The 16,324-nt window shown below is 36.9% G+C and overlaps 2 protein-coding genes across 2 annotated transcripts in view; one reads left to right on the forward strand and one right to left on the reverse strand.

Annotated features, from left to right (window-relative positions):
• The window catches only part of MIGA1 (mitoguardin 1), a 343,183-nt gene extending 336,668 nt beyond the window's left edge, over nucleotides 1–6,515 (reverse strand). The window contains exon 1 of the mRNA XM_053693332.1: nucleotides 6,467–6,515. The gene's annotated coding sequence lies outside the window, so the exon portion shown is untranslated. The remainder of the gene's footprint in view (nucleotides 1–6,466) is intronic.
• A 3,906-nt stretch (nucleotides 6,516–10,421) lies between these two features.
• The window catches only part of USP33 (ubiquitin specific peptidase 33), a 315,907-nt gene continuing 310,004 nt past the window's right edge, over nucleotides 10,422–16,324 (forward strand). The window contains exon 1 of the mRNA XM_053693333.1: nucleotides 10,422–10,527. The gene's annotated coding sequence lies outside the window, so the exon portion shown is untranslated. The remainder of the gene's footprint in view (nucleotides 10,528–16,324) is intronic.

Here is a 16,324-nt window from a genome sequence, read left to right on the forward strand (position 1 = left end):
TGGTTTCAGCTATTATTTGGGTATGAGTGTCCTCATATAGTTCGGACATAGCTGAGAAGAACTCCTGTAAGGAGTCTAGGATTGGGTTGTTAGATTCAAAAAATCTATTTGCCCAAGTACGGGGCTCACCTGTGAGATATGAAATGGTTGTGCACACTTTGATTCTTTCACTATGATAAGTGCGGGGTTTCAAAGTATACAACAAATTACAGGCATTTTTGAAATCTCTAAAGGTGGATCTCTTGCCAGAAAATAACATTGGAGTTTGAACCTGTGGTTCTGGTATTTCAGCTGCTTTTGGGGTTAAGCATTCTTTCATTAATGCTTTTAAAGTGGTGGTCTCTGCTTGTACCTCCGTTAGGCCACGGGCTAAATAATCCAGTTTTTGATGTACGTTATTAAATGCCTTCTGGATCTCAGCTGAATCCATGTTAATAGGAGATTTCCAGCAGGGCCCAATTTGAGGCCTGAGAATACTGTTACACCTGAAACAACTTTCTTGGTTTGAGGTGAATAGTATTTGTTGCTCTTTTGATAATATCCCTCTAATATATTTAACTTGATATAGAGGAATATATCAGTGAGCAAATTATTATAGATGGTAGAAGAATGTGAAAGTTCAGATACTTAGGCTGTACCTTTAAATGACTCGATGAGTTTAATATTCAAGTTCAGGAAATAAAGCAATAATAATGACAAGATTTAGGCTTCAGTGTATAATTTTGGCAGAGTTAGTTTATGTTTAAACTGTTTCCAGAACATACATCCGTCTTCACACACTCACACAACAGATTCACTGATCGATAGCTACGAAGTCGCAGAACATAAAAATAGCCGGTTCAGGTAAATATGGAATGAAATGAAATGATACAAGATGAAAGTCTCTTACCGCAGACAGGCAAAGTTAGTTGTTAAGTAACTTACTACGGAGCGGTCCGATGTAGCTGTTAGGTGCGGCAGCAGCAGTGAAGGAGTGCGAGTGTGACTCACTTCCGGATATGGCTTGGCGTGTGTGAGCGCTGGTACGCTGAGAGTGAGAATGACCCGGTAAGCTCAGAATCAGATGACAGGTTCACGATGAAAGAGCAAAAAGCAAACAAGCTTAGAAAATCTTTAGTGAGACACAGAATCAGAGATTGACCTGAAAGGTAACAGGTTTCGTCTAAGGTAACACAGGTTGATACCTCTATGACAGAAAACAACAATTCTCAGGCAATGAATGTGTGTTGAAAGCGAGGTTAAATAGGGTGGAGAGGATAATGGGAGGATATACCTTAAAGGGATATCACATCTCCCTCCCGACCCCTTCACTCTGCCCACAATCTCTTACTCTCCTCCTCTCTTGTTACCTCCTCACATTCCCGTTTACAAGACTTCTCCAGACTGGCTCCCATCTTGTGGAACTCTCTACCTCGCTCCACAAGACTCTCCCCTAGTTTTGAAAGCTTCAAGCGCTCCCTAAAAACTGTACTCTTCAGGGGTGCATACAACCTACACTAACCTTTCCTTACTCCACTGCTATCCCCTTGAATCCCTTAGCATGTAAGCCTATGAGCCCAGCTGTTTGTAGATCACCCGCATAAGAGCCAATTACAACAGTGCAACTCTCTGCAGGGACCTCTACACATTTGACCCCCTATAAATGTTACCTTGTATATGGCCTATGTTTATAGCGCTGTTGGCGCTCTACATATACCTGATAATAATAATAATAAAGTATAACCCATTATCATTCTCCACGGCAGTGAGCACAATGTGATCTATATGGTACACATGAACTAGCACTGTTTGGATATTGTGCAAGATTTAAAAAGCACTGAGATAAGTATATATATATATATATATATATATATATATATATATATATATATATATATAACAATATCGGTTGTGCAAAGCTGGGGAATTGGTAGTAAAGGTATATTCTATCTTTTTAAGCAATAAAGTAGACTGACCCTTTAAAGTATGGCCATATCTAACTTTATGTTTAAGTACATGGTTTATTACAACATCCTGATGCCCCAGCACCATAATTCTAACATAAAACAAAGAACCAAAACACACAAAGATTATCTGCAGATGTAAGTAGAGGGCACACAAGCACCAGTGTTTAGATACATCACAAGTCAGTAGTGCACTATGTACAATAAAACAGACGAGGTTCTGAAGTATGATCTGTACCTCCCACAGTGAACTGAATGCCGATGCAACATATTCCTTTGTCAAGTCAAAACGAAGGCAGATGCAATCAATGTATACGCACCGGGTGAATAAACCTATTTTTTAATAAATTATTTCTATGTAATTAAAAACGAGTGCTACATTCCCTGTGTGTGCGGATACTATGATTTCTGTACTTGGTTCTAACTATTTTTTCGCATTAATTCTTAACCCCTTTGCAGGGGTGTAACACATAGACTTTTAGGGCCACTAGTGCTAAAATTACATTTACAATTTTTCCACTGCAATAGCCCTTTAATTGTATGTTATTAAAGGGATCTGTTCTATCATGCATTTAAAAAAGTAGCATCTACACTTTATTTTTTGCCTTAAAAATGATAAGTAAAATATAAATGAACCATAGCACTCTTCCTACTAATATAGGGTAGGGGTCTGTGGTGAGAAGAATAGCAACAAATGTGGCTAGGGTAAACATTGACTGGGAAAGTAAAACTGGCAATGGTGACTAGACAAAGAAATAAATTGACCATCCCTGCAAGCAGGCAGGTTTGCAAGTAGTGAACCTGTCCGCCTCCAGTTGCCACTTGTGCTATTTCATCGAACGGCAAAATTTATCATTGTACAGAGCATTGTTTCTCAACCGCGGTCCTTGAGTATCCCCAACAGGCCAAGTGTTCATTATAACCAAACTAGTGCACAGGTGAAATAATCAGCTAATGGGTGAGAGCAAGTTAGTAACCATGGTTACTGACAAGCTGATTACTTCCTCTGTGCACCGGTTCAGCTATAATGAAAAACTGGCCTGTTGGGGGTACTTGAGGACCGCGGTTGAGAAACACTGGTACAGAGGATTCTTGTGCAATATCGCCCCCTACTCCACCACAATCAATTGCGCTAGAGCAGGGAACATCAATCACCCAGAACAAGCGAGTGTTGGGGTGATTGTTCTCATCAGGTGGCAGAGAGGAAAAAACGGCTTTGTATCTTAAATATGTTGCAGTAGGCTTGCTTATGCGAACCTGCTCCGTATAGCCGGAAAAGCTGTGAATGCAAATTTACCCCAAAGGATACCTTTGAATGAGGGGGGGGGGGGGGGAGTTTTGCCAGAGAATTGACTGGATTGTGTGGCAGTGGTGGCTGAATACACAGTACTGTGGGCTGTTTTGTTGCAGTAGAACTATAATTAGTGGGTGAGAGAGAGGGAATGCATAACAGGGGTAAGAAAAGGAAGTAGATGGCTGGAATAAAATAATGGATTAGTCACCAGATATATTTATTTCTAAATAAAGAATAAAACATATGGTTGGCTGGATATGACTGCTGAGTTGGGGGTCAATCTAGGAAGTTGGCAATAAAGGGAGAGAGTTTGCAGCAAAGGTATGTGGTGGCTGACAGATTTTGTTAATAGCAGAAGGCTTCTAACTACAGAAGGGTGTTGGCAGGCAGGAGTTAGATAAGGGGAAGCCAGCTGGTAGACAGGAGGGTGTGCATGGCTTGCAAAGTAGGCGATTAGGCTGAGTACGGTGGGTGTGATCATTATGTTTTTTTACTTGGATAAAAGCAGAGAACTGGTAAAGTGATTGAGACTTATGTGTTTCTGTCAGGCTGTATTATGAGTATAACTAGTATAAGTCAAAGCCACAGGGGTGAGCAAATGTGTTACTGTTACTAGGCTGGGATATCAGAAACCTTCAGGAGACAATCAGTAAACAGAGGGTACCTACCTGATATAGGACATGTTTAACAGGCTATAATCAGTGCAAGAGTACCTAGCTAGGTAGGGAGAAGGTATGGTAATGATAGAACTACTGACTGTGATAGGTAGAGGGGGTAGCTATCTGATATAGGACATGTTTAACAGGCTATAATCAGTGCAAGAGTACCTAGCTAGGTAGGGAGAAGGTATGGTAATGATAGCACTACTGACTGTGATAGGTAGAGGGGGTAGCTATCTGATATAGGACATGTTTAACAGGCTACAATCAGTGCAAGAATACCTAGCTAGGTAGGGAGAAGGTATGGTAATGATAGAACTACTGACTGTGATAGGTAGAGGGGGTAGCTACCTGATATAGGACATGTTTAACAGGCTACAATCAGTGCAAGAGTACCTAGCTAGGTAGGGAGAAGGTATGGTAATGATAGCACTACTGACTGTGATAGGTAGAGGGGGTAGCTACCTGATATAGGACATGTTTAACAGGCTACAATCAGTGCAAGAGTACCTAGCTAGGTAGGGAGAAGGTATGGTAATGATAGCACTACTGACTGTGATAGGTAGAGGGGGTAGCTACCTGATATAGGACATGTTTAACAGGCTATAATCAGTGCAAGAGTACCTAGCTAGGTAGGGAGAAGGTATGGTAATGATAGCACTACTGACTGTGATAGGTAGAGGGGGTAGCTATCTGATATAGGACATGTTTAACAGGCTATAATCAGTGCAAGAGTACCTAGCTAGGTAGGGAGAAGGTATGGTAATGATAGCACTACTGACTGTGATAGGTAGAGGGGGTAGCTATCTGGAATAGAAGGAAGATGAAGTTATATAAGAAAATATAACATTTGTAGACTAATGTAAAGCATAGGTGCATGCTTAGGTAAGAAAAGGAATGGTGATGGTATACAACAATCGGATGTCAATTTCATAAACCACCATTAGGAATCTTTCGTAATAGAAGTATGTAGGTCAGGAACATAACTAGGCTTAATTGGGCCCTAAGGCAAAATTTGTGGAAGGGCCACCCCATTTCAACAGTACCTGTCCCAAAGGACCTGCCCCTAATGGTTAAAATGTACCCTAAAAAAACAATCACCAGCATACCTAAATAATAAAACCCAATGTTAACGTGAGACAGTGTGTTGTTCCTTCATTTATAGTTGTGTAACTCTGTTTAACAAAACTCTGGTAAATGGTAATGATCAGTAATATAATGTATACTCAAATACATATGGTATATATGACTGGCCTGATATGATTAAATGTGAGTGTAGTGCAGACCTCTACACTGTCCCGGATCCAGCAGGATTATCATGGGTTGGGAGGTCCAGGCTGCCCATCTCCAACTTCTTCCAGTTTTCAGGGACTGCCAAGCTCCACCCATAACAAACACTGTCCCACCCAAAACACACCCAGCCCATTCATTACCTAGCTGTTACTCCCACCCCTGCTGACTTGGTTCAGCCCAAAACACTAAGTTCCTCGCCATACCATGTCTTGAAGCTTCTGGGAAATGTTGGGACTCGGAGGCATTGTAAGGTGTGAAGTAGGTAATGCTACGGATGCCATTGGGAACCACTACTCTAGTGCACACATATAAACTCAAAGACAAATATGTTTCCTGCAGTCCTATGTAACATGAGGTAGAGATGCAAGAACTGTATAGAGAGAAGTGTTATCTGTTATACAAATGCACATATCATAGAGCACCACACAATAATTAAAAAGGTTTACATAATGTATGTCTACAGTAACTATAAAAGCAGGCACCTGTCATGGTTGTCACTGCCTCTACTCAGCACTCACATTGAATTGGAACACTCACAGCTTCACCCTACACAGCACCAATGTACATGATTTAAGTAATCTCCAACCATTTCTATTTTCAATGCAGCAGCAGTAATCAGTTCCAACTCAGGAAAGCCAGGAAAAAGATTATTACTAAATAAATAAGATCTGATATTTGTAATGTAGCATACAACAGTGCAGGGGCCAATTGGGCCCCAAGAGGTAAGGGCCCACTCTCAACTGTGTGACCCCTATAGTTACACCCCAGATGTAGGTCACTGGGGTAAAAGCAGGGGGGTAGGAGGACTAAGATATAGAGAGTGCATGTCTGACAGGGGTTGCAGCAGGTGCTGGTAGTCTGGAATAAGAGCATGGATGCCTGGCTGGTTGGCAAAATAGCAAAGGATGACAAGATGGTATAAGAACAGTGGATGACAGACTGGGTTAAGAGCAAACAATGTCAGGCTAGGATAAATTCAAGATGAGGCAAACTGGGATAAGTGCACATATGGCAAGTTGGGATAACATGAGGTGGCAATATGGCAAAATAGCAGGGGGTTGGCAACTGAATGGGAGCAGGTGGTGGCAAGCTGAGATGTTAGCAAGAGGTGGCAGGCTGAGATAATATTAGCAGTAGGTAGGTGGCAAGCTGGGATTGGAGCAGGGGTGACAGGCTGGGCATGGACCGGGGCCCGGGGGTGGTAGGGTGGGATACAAGCAGGGAGTGGCTCAGTCGCTATGGGCGATGCTTTATGTGTGCTGATCACCTCTACTTACGATCAGCGAGATCCTCCCAAATCTGATGGCTTCTATGTGTACTGAGGAGGAGGGAGCAATGAATGCTTCCGGGGGCAGCAGTAGGCAGGCAATGGGATTCTCTGATGGACACACACTCGCCACACATAAATAGTGTAGATCTATAGCGCCAGGATACTGTAACCCAGCCCTGTGCTCTCCCTGGGAATAGATGCTGCAGATTCTTTAGTAGGTCTCAGTCTAACCTATCTATCTCTGCGTGTGCACTGTGTATAATTATAGTAAAGCCACAATCTGTGTATGTTATGTTTTCTATCTATAAAAACACCTATATTGTAGCATCAATCACTGAAAGATTATGTAAGCAAAAGTATTTATGATCTGCTTCTCTGGTCACACAATGACGATGACAACAAATAACAACATATAATTGTATCAGCAGTTTAACAATGAGTATTGATTGCTTGTTTTGACCACTCATATCGACTGCAACTGAAATATGTCAGGGACATGTTAGACACTGTGACCCACAGCTGTATGTAACTCGCCATGACACTAACTGCTTCTTACATACGCCATCCGTTCCTTATATGAAAATAATTACCCCATAAAGACTCAGTAACTCATAATGGCAGCTGTGATGTTTATAATTCCCAACAGACTGAATACTGAAGTGCAGTATATGGAAAATGATAAATAAAAAAGTCACTCTAATCTATATCTATACAGTACATCTTTTATGTGCATAAACATCTGTGTATCTAGCTGTATCTTTTTGACAGTACTAAAATATTATCTATCGATCTATGAATCTATTATTAACACAACCATTTGGCACTGTTTCATTTTCTTTTATGCCATTTCTTTTTTCGTTGTTGAATTAACATTAATAAAAATTAACTCTTGTCCTGGGGTGTTCATAATTCTTTCAGTAGAGTGAATAGGGTCCTCAGCTCCTCCAGTATTTGTCAACTGTTATCTTCTTGTCTCTAACAAGTTTTGTATTTGTTTTATTTAAACAGATCGTTACCCATAGACAGTGCTGCTGTCAGAATATATTGGTGCTTTATAAATCATAATGATCTAACTTTCTATCATCTATCTGTCTATCTGAATCATATATCTATCTATCTATCTATCTATCTATCTATCTATCTATCTATCAATATCTATCTAATCTATCTATCTATTTATCTAATGTTTCAATTATCTATCTATTATCTTTCTATCTATCTATCTATCTATCTATCTATCTATCTATCATCTGTCTATCTATCTTTATCTAATGTTTCAATCATCTATCTATCTATATCTATCTATCTATCTATCTATCTATCAATATATATATCTAATCTATATATATATAGCTATCTATCATCTTTCTATCTATCTATCTATCTATCTATCTATCTATTTATCTAATGTTTCAATTATCTATCTATCTATTATCTGTCTGTCTATCTATCATCTATCTATCTATCTATCTATCTATCTATCTATCTAATGTTTCAATAATCTATCTTTCTATCTATCTATCTTTCTAATGTATCTATCATCTATCTATCATCTATCTATCTATCTATCTATCTATCTATCTATCTATCTATCTATCTATCTATCTATGTATCTATAGATCATCATCTATCTAATCTATAGCTATCTATCTATCTATCTATCTATCTATCTATCTCTATTTATCTATCTATATCTATCTAATCTATCATCATTTATCTTTCTATCTATCTATAGATCATCTATCTATGTAATATCTATCTGTCTGTCTATCTATCTATCTATCTATCTATCTATATCAATCAATCTATCTATCTGTATAGATCATATATCTAATCTATCTATCATCTATCTAGCTAGCTAGCTACCTATCTATCTATAGATCATATATCTAATCTATCTATCTATCTATCTATCTATCTATCTATCTATTATTTTATTATTATTATTATTATTGTTATACTTTATTTATTAAGCGCCAACATATTCCGCAGCGCTGTCCATGGATACAATTCATTTAAATAAAACAATACAAGACTTGTAAGATACGTAGGGTTGCCACCCGTCCCTTAAAATACAGAACACTTATAAGTTACACATGCTGCAGGGTGTGCAGGCAGGAATATAAATAGTGCTGTCCAGAAACACAATACATGTTACGCCCTGCACACCCTGCAGCATGTGTAACTCATAAGTGTCCAGGAAAACATGGCTGAGGTGGCAATCCTAGATACAGGACAAAATTTACAAACACATACAGGAGGGATTGAGGGCCCTATTCCCATGGGAACTTACAATCTAGAAGGGTAGGAGGTTGAGAAACAGGTGAGGACTGCAAGATTGAGAAAGATGTTAATACAGAGTTAGATGAGGGAAATGTTAGGTAATTGACAGCAGGAGGGAGAGTGTTCCAGAGGGTAGGTGCTGAACGACAGAAGTCCTGCAGTCTAGCATGAGAGGAGGTGATAGTTGCGGATGCAAGGATCTATCTATCTAATGTTTCAATCTAATGTTTAAATCATCTATCTTATCTATCTATCTATCTAGCTAATGTTTCAATCATCTATCATATTTCTATTTTTCTTTCTTTCTATCTATCAATCATCCATCTATCATATATCTATCTATTTATCTATCTAAAGTTTCAATCATCTATCAATCAATTAATCAATCTATCTATCTATCTCTATCTATTAATCATCTATCTATCTAATATAGCTATCTAATGTTTCAATCATCTATCATCTTTCTTTCTATCTATCTATCATCCATCCAGCTATCATCTATCTATCTATCTATCTATCTATCTATCTATCTATCTATCTATCTATCTATCTATCTATCTATCTGTTTCAATCATCTATCAATCTATCTATCATCTATATCTATCATCTATCTATCTATCTATCTATCATCTATCTATCTATCTATCTATCTATCTATCTATCTATCTATCTATCTATCTATCAATCGATCTGTCTATTAATCATCTATATCTATCTATCTATCTATCTATCTATCTGTTTCAATCATCTATCAATCTATCTATCATCTATATCTATCTATCTATCTATCTATCTATCTATCGATCTGTCTATTAATCATCTATATCTATCTATCTATCTATCTATCTATCTATCTATGTAATGTTTCAATCATCTATCTATTAATCCTCTAAGATATCTATCATCAATCTATCATCTATCTATCTATATCTATCTATCTATCTATCTATCATCTATCTAATCTATCTATCTATATATCTATCTATATATCTATCTATATGTTTCAATCATCTATCATCTTTCTATCTATATATCTATCATTCATTCGTCTATCTTCTATCTATCATCTATCTATCTATCATCTATCTATCTATCTATCTATCATCTATCTATCTATCATCTATCTATCTATCTATCTATCTATCTATCTATCTATCTCTCATCTATCATCTATCTATCTATCTAGCTAGCTAGCTAGCTATCTATCTATCTATCTATCTAATGTTTCAATCATCTATCAATCTAATCTATCATCTATCTATATCTATCATCTATCTATCAATATCTATCATCTATATCATCTATCATCTATCTATCTATCTATCTATCTATCTATCTATCTATATCTATCTATCATCTATCTATCGATCTATCATCTATCTATATATCTATCTATCTATCTATATATATATCTATCTATCTATCTATCATCTATCTATCTATCTATCTATCTATCTATCTATCTATCTATAGGTCATCTATCTATAGGTCATCTATCTATAGGTCATCTATCTAATATAACTAATCTATCATCCATTTTATTAAACGTGTAACATCTCCGTCTCATCTTATTTGTCATTCACGCAGGGATGTTACTGGGTGGGTGCAGTACTTCAGGATTACCTTTAGGTGGCGGTGGTACTCAGTTCCCGGTCCTGGCACAGTATCAGTGCTTGGAACCGGAAGCGTGTGCAGTGAGGCAGAGGCTACCTGGAAGCTGCGTGAGACCAGCTTCAAGGCTGTTAGAGGGGCCCGGGAGGTGGGGACACCTGCACTAAGGTTGAGGTAAGCGAGGACCGGCATGCTGGGTGTATGGAGACATTGTTATTATTATGGCGTGTGAATTTCCTGAGCAACTCCCTGTATATTGCAGTATCATATGTGGGTATGCTCATGGCTGCTGTGTTCATGGGCTGTGCACTTCGCTTTTCTGGGCCTGCTAAAGTGACATAATCTGAGGCTGTCCCCACGAACCGTGCAACTCATGCACCGGGTTACACCGAGGCCTGGGTGTGTAAGGCAGTGATTTTTATAAATATCTTGCTCACTTTGACATTGAATAGAGCTTATAACGTAAAACATGCACAAGCACGTGACAGTATGTTAGTGACACTAACTGCTTTTATAAATGTTAACACTACATCAAAGGGACATTAAAGTCACTGTTTTTTATGTTTGCATTATTATGTATGCATAGTATATTTAATCTATACATCAGTACATTGCAGTAGATCTGCTTGCAAAAAATACATCTTTTAAAAGCATTTAACCTGTCATTTGGGAGAAAAAAAATATTGTTTTGCAGTGCTGTGACACACCCCTTGGGAATTTTGAGTGTGTCAATCTTATTTTCTTTTCCTATGGCCAGTTAAGATTAGATATGTGAGCTCCTACAGTGATCAATTTCTGTGTGGCATGTTGGATGGTAAGTGGTCTTGATCAAGTAGAAAACATTCCAGTCTTTCTGGAGGCAGTGAAAAAAAGCACAATTATATGGAAAAAAATAATAGATACAATTAAATAATGAAAGTAGATTGCATAGATATTTTTTGTTACTATGCATAATTAAACATTTTATGGGGAATTGAGTTTAATGTCCCTTTAATATGCTGTCTGGTTATACATTGTAATGTACACACCTTTTGCCAGTGTTTTAGCTGTCAACTATCAGTGTTAACCCTTATCTTGCTACAAGGGGTTTTACAGACTTCGTCATGTTACAATCTGCTTTGAAAAAACAAGGGGTTAACAATACTTGCAGTTTGTTGTAGCCATCTTGCATAGGAAGGGGCCAAGTTGTTGCTGGTGTAGAGAAGGGGTTAATATGAATTACTGTCATTCATTGCAACATTCTTCCTGTCACTTCCTATTCACTAGGACACATCATACTTTGTCCCATTCATTAGTTCAACTCTGTTGTGCTGATGTAAAGTAGCAGATTCTGCTCCAACCAACACTGATACTCATTCACATGCAATGTGTGTGTTGTGTTTTTGTTTTAACGGGAAAGAAAACACTTTAAAGGGCCATAATACCCAAATGTTTAAACACTTGAAAGTGATGCAGCATAGCTGTAAAAAGCTGACTAGAAAATATCACCTGAACATCTCTATGTAAAAAAGAAAGATATTTTACCTCAAAAGTTCCTCAGTAGCCACCTCCCATTGTAAAGGATTTCTAAGCAGCATATTAGTATGTCTGTCCTGGGACAGCTGAAAGGATGAGCATCGTGCACTCTCATATTATTTCACCAATCAGGTAAAGGAAGCTTACTATGAAATCTCATGAGAGTTAAGTCAAATCTCATGAGATCACAGTAAGAGTTCATGACCTCAGCACTGCTGATGCTGATTGGCTGCTGTTCATTTCTTCATTTTTTTTTAATTTTTTTTACCTGCAGCTGGGAGCAGCTGAGTATAACTTTTTACACAGAACTTACTCTGCTGAGCTGAGGAGATTGTGAGGTAAAATATCTTCCTTTTTTACATAGAGATGCTCAGGTGATATTTTCCTGTCAGCTTTTTGCAGTTATACTGCATACTTTCAAGTGATTTAGCATATGGGTATTATGTCCCTTTAAGGTTGGAATGTAAGATCTTTAATCATGTATAATAAAACAAATTTGCCGTATACATTTCAGAATTTATTTTGTCCCTTTTCCTGTAATACAAGTATGAAAATAGTGTATTTTCTTGACCTAAAAAAAAAAAAAAAAGTGCTTGGCTTTACAAGCCTAATCTTGCCACATATCTCTCCCCAAATTGCAGCTTGTTATCTTATCATTTGTGGTGAAGCCACACAATAAATATTTTGTTAAAGGGAATTGAAACTCTTGTGATTTAGACATAAAAAAAAAAAGATTCCAATTTACTTCTACCATCAAATCTGATTAATTCCCATAATATTCTTGTTGAAAAGATACCTAGGTAGGCATTTGGGGCATATAGTGCTCTAGAAATAGACCCGGCTCCTTAGCATAAGTCCCTGCTTTTCAACAAAAGATACCAAGAGAACCGAGGCAAAATGACAATAGAAGTCAATTAGAAAGTTGGTTAAAATTGCTTGCTCTATCTGAATCACGAAAGAAAACAATTGTGTTTCATATCCATTTAATACAATGATAGTTGCAAGCCCTTTTTATATACAGAATCAAGTCTGTATAGGCTCCACCAGATATGGAAAGTGGTGTGTGGAGTCTGACCTCTGTAAAAACAATTGCAGCAAACAAGGTGGGAATCTGCTCTAATAATGTTCAGACTCTGCTGACATGTTAATCTGTTGGAAAGCTGCAGAAAATTTTAATTTCAAGATGTGCTCTCATTTTTAAGGTAATTGATTAGCTTTGTTAGCGTTTTGGTGCATTGTGATCAATAAATTATTGGGTTCTTTACAATTTTTTTTTTTTACTGCATTTCATGTAAATTAACGAGCACATATGGTGTTGTGCGACTTGTGCTGCTGATTGGATAAGCAGCAATTTACACACAGGCCTAGCAGTGCTCTGTGGCTCCTATGTGGTACTTAATTATGTGTTCAACCCCTTTGCAGTGTTTAAACACACAGCATTACAGGGCCACTAGTTTTAAAATTCTGTGCTCTAACAAATGAAAACATTTAATTTTTCTACTATAATAGCCCCTTTTAAAGAGAAGCGTCATCCTGTTAAAAACATATTAAAAACGATCAAAAATGGTTATGTTTTTAAAGTGACATTCTAATGCAAACATTAAATGCCCACATTTGTTAGATAGAGATTATTGCATTACTGACCTAGTTTAAAGGTATAGGTAAAGTATTGCTAGAGCAGGACTCAGCCGGTAAGCCTTACAAGAGAGAAACAGGCGTATGATCAGCCAATCAGTATCTGTATTCTGCTCATGAGAACAGAACATTAACTATGATGTGGGGGTAGGGGGGTTAAACTATCTAGGGATGTTGATTCAAAAATTACATACTGTAACAAATTAGAGCATATCATTTTAGCATTTGAATGCCCCTTTAATATGTATTTAATTGTCTAATTTTATGCTTTTTGTGTGTTACCTTTTAAACTGTGATTGGTTTTTTTATGGCTGATAGCACTTGCCATGCGTTTTTATTAACATGTCGATAGGTTAATCCATTGGTGGAAAATATTCTTGGATTAGCCAAACCTGGTAACATTTTACATTTGAGGTGTAAATATTTTCTTAGGTTATAATGTATGTTTAATAATTCATGTAAAGCAACATGAGAAAAGGTTTGCTGTGGGGGAAGAACCAATTTACGTCTTTTGATCTCTGCTTTTTCAATTTCTCAACCTAGAGTTCTCCACTGTTCTGAAAGTAATACCTACATTTAAAAAAAAGAATTGAGCAAGTTCCTTTACCTGTGAGAAATCTGTCTTTTGATTTGTCTTTTTAAACTTTTTTTTAAATATTATGTGACTGTTACAATTTATAACAGAGTATATTGGATATAAATGATAAAAAAAAACAAGTGCTAGTTGGGTGAAAAAGATAAAACTAATTTTGTAAAATCAAGAGAGCTGTAGATTTTTCCTGCATAAGTTTTTTGCTCTGTAAACTTGAGATCAGTTACTTGATTTAAGGCAAGTTTTCATTTTTAGTGTATAAATCTGAGTTGTTTTTTTATGGCATGATAGAAAAGTGCTTGAAATCCCTTTTTATGATAGTTAGCCAAAGATTTTGGTTCTTTGGTCTTTTGGTATTTTGGTATTGGTTAAAAAGCATATATAGGTTGTCTCGGGATCAACAATGCACTACTTTTATGATTCAGATAGAAAATACAATTTTAAGCAACTTTTAGATTTACGTCTATTATCCAATTTGCTTCATTCTTTTGTATCCTTTGTTGAAGATGCAGCAATGCACTACTGGAAGCTAGCTAAACTCATCTGATAAGCCAGGGCTTGACAAACCCAGGAGCCAGGGAGCCACTGACTCCTAGACTATTACCCCTGGCTCCTAACTTTTGGGTTATTCTCCATATATCTATATACAAACACCACTGTCTGGCTCCTAAATATTCTTTCTGGCTCCTAAATTTTAAACAGATTTGTTGACTCCTGAGCCAATGAGAAGAGGCTAATATGTGCAGCCACAAATCAGCAGCTAGCTCCCAGTTGCACATTGCTGCTCCTGAGCCTACCTATGTATGCTTTTCAACAAAGGATACCAAAAGTACAAAGTAAATTAGCAAATAAAAGTAAACTGGAAAGTTGTTTAAGGATTGCATGCTCTACCTGAATTATGAAGGTTTTAATTTTGACTAGTCTGGCCATTTAAGACGGTGATTACTGACTGTTTCTATCTTAAAGGGATAGTCTAGTCAAAAATAAACTTTCATGATTCAGATAGAGCATGCAATTTTAAGCAACTTTCTAATTTACTCCTATTATCAATTTTTTCTTCGTTCTCTTGGTATCTTTATTTTATAAAGCTGGAATGTAAGCTTAATAGCAGGCCCATTTTTGGTTCAGCACCTGAGTAGCGCTTGCTGATTGGATAGCTACATTAAGACGCCAATCAGCAAACGCTATCCAGGTGCAGTAGTCTTGAGAAAGGCCTAGTCTAGGCCGAAACGCGTTGGCATACTGGTGAGCTTGGTTTTAATTACCTATTTTATATATCATATACAGTGTTGCACTATTTGTTTCTCTTTTGTTCCCTTTTAGGTATTTTATCGATGTATTTGTTTGTTATGGATCTTACCAAGGATTTTTAACATCTGAATTAAGGATTTGTTTTCACTAGATCTTTAGTGCTTTTTAATATTATCACTGATTTTCTATTTTTGTCTTTTGATATTTTTGTCTTTTGATTTTTGTCTTTTGATTTTTGACCTTTGTTTATCATTTGAATTCAAGTTTTCCACGTGGATTTTTTCACAAGTTATTTTTATTTTTATTTTTATACACCTCACGGATTTACAATTTTTTAATTTAGCAGCTGAACCACAATAATTTGACCCACTCAACGTTTACATTCTACTATTATTGACTTCACGTTATATTTCTACACGTCACTTTGGAGGAAACACTACTGGATTCACTTACATATAACCGGTTGAACATTTGAACATTTTTTATGTACGCCAATTTTTGTGAACACTATTTTTTGTGAATGCTATTTTTCTTTTTTGTGAATGCTATTTTTCTTTGTTGAAAGCTATTGTGTGCACTCAATCACTCACTTAGGTTGTTTATATTATTGAATGTACATGTCCTTCTAACTCCTCATCACTGGCTCACTAAGTCAGCGTCACATGCTATACTCCATTGGATATTTTTAGATATTTTTAGATTTGTTTATTATATATTTTTTTGTTAAGTCAGACATGGATCCATGCGTCTGATTGCCATTTGTAAATTTTTATATGTATTAAAATGTACCTTTTACTAGCCTTTTAAGCTTTTTAGCGCTTACTCTCTCCCCATTTTAACTTTTGTATTGTTAGCCTACTAGGAGGCTATATAGTTAGTAAGCTTAAGGCCCTGGGTGTAGCGCTCGGTCCACTTCTCCTGTTCTTATGGAATGTAAGCTTAATAGCAGGCCCATTTTTGGTTCAGCACCTGAGTAGC

This window comes from Bombina bombina, chromosome 10 (genome assembly GCF_027579735.1).
Source record: "Bombina bombina isolate aBomBom1 chromosome 10, aBomBom1.pri, whole genome shotgun sequence".
Taxonomy (NCBI): Eukaryota; Metazoa; Chordata; class Amphibia; order Anura; family Bombinatoridae; genus Bombina; species Bombina bombina.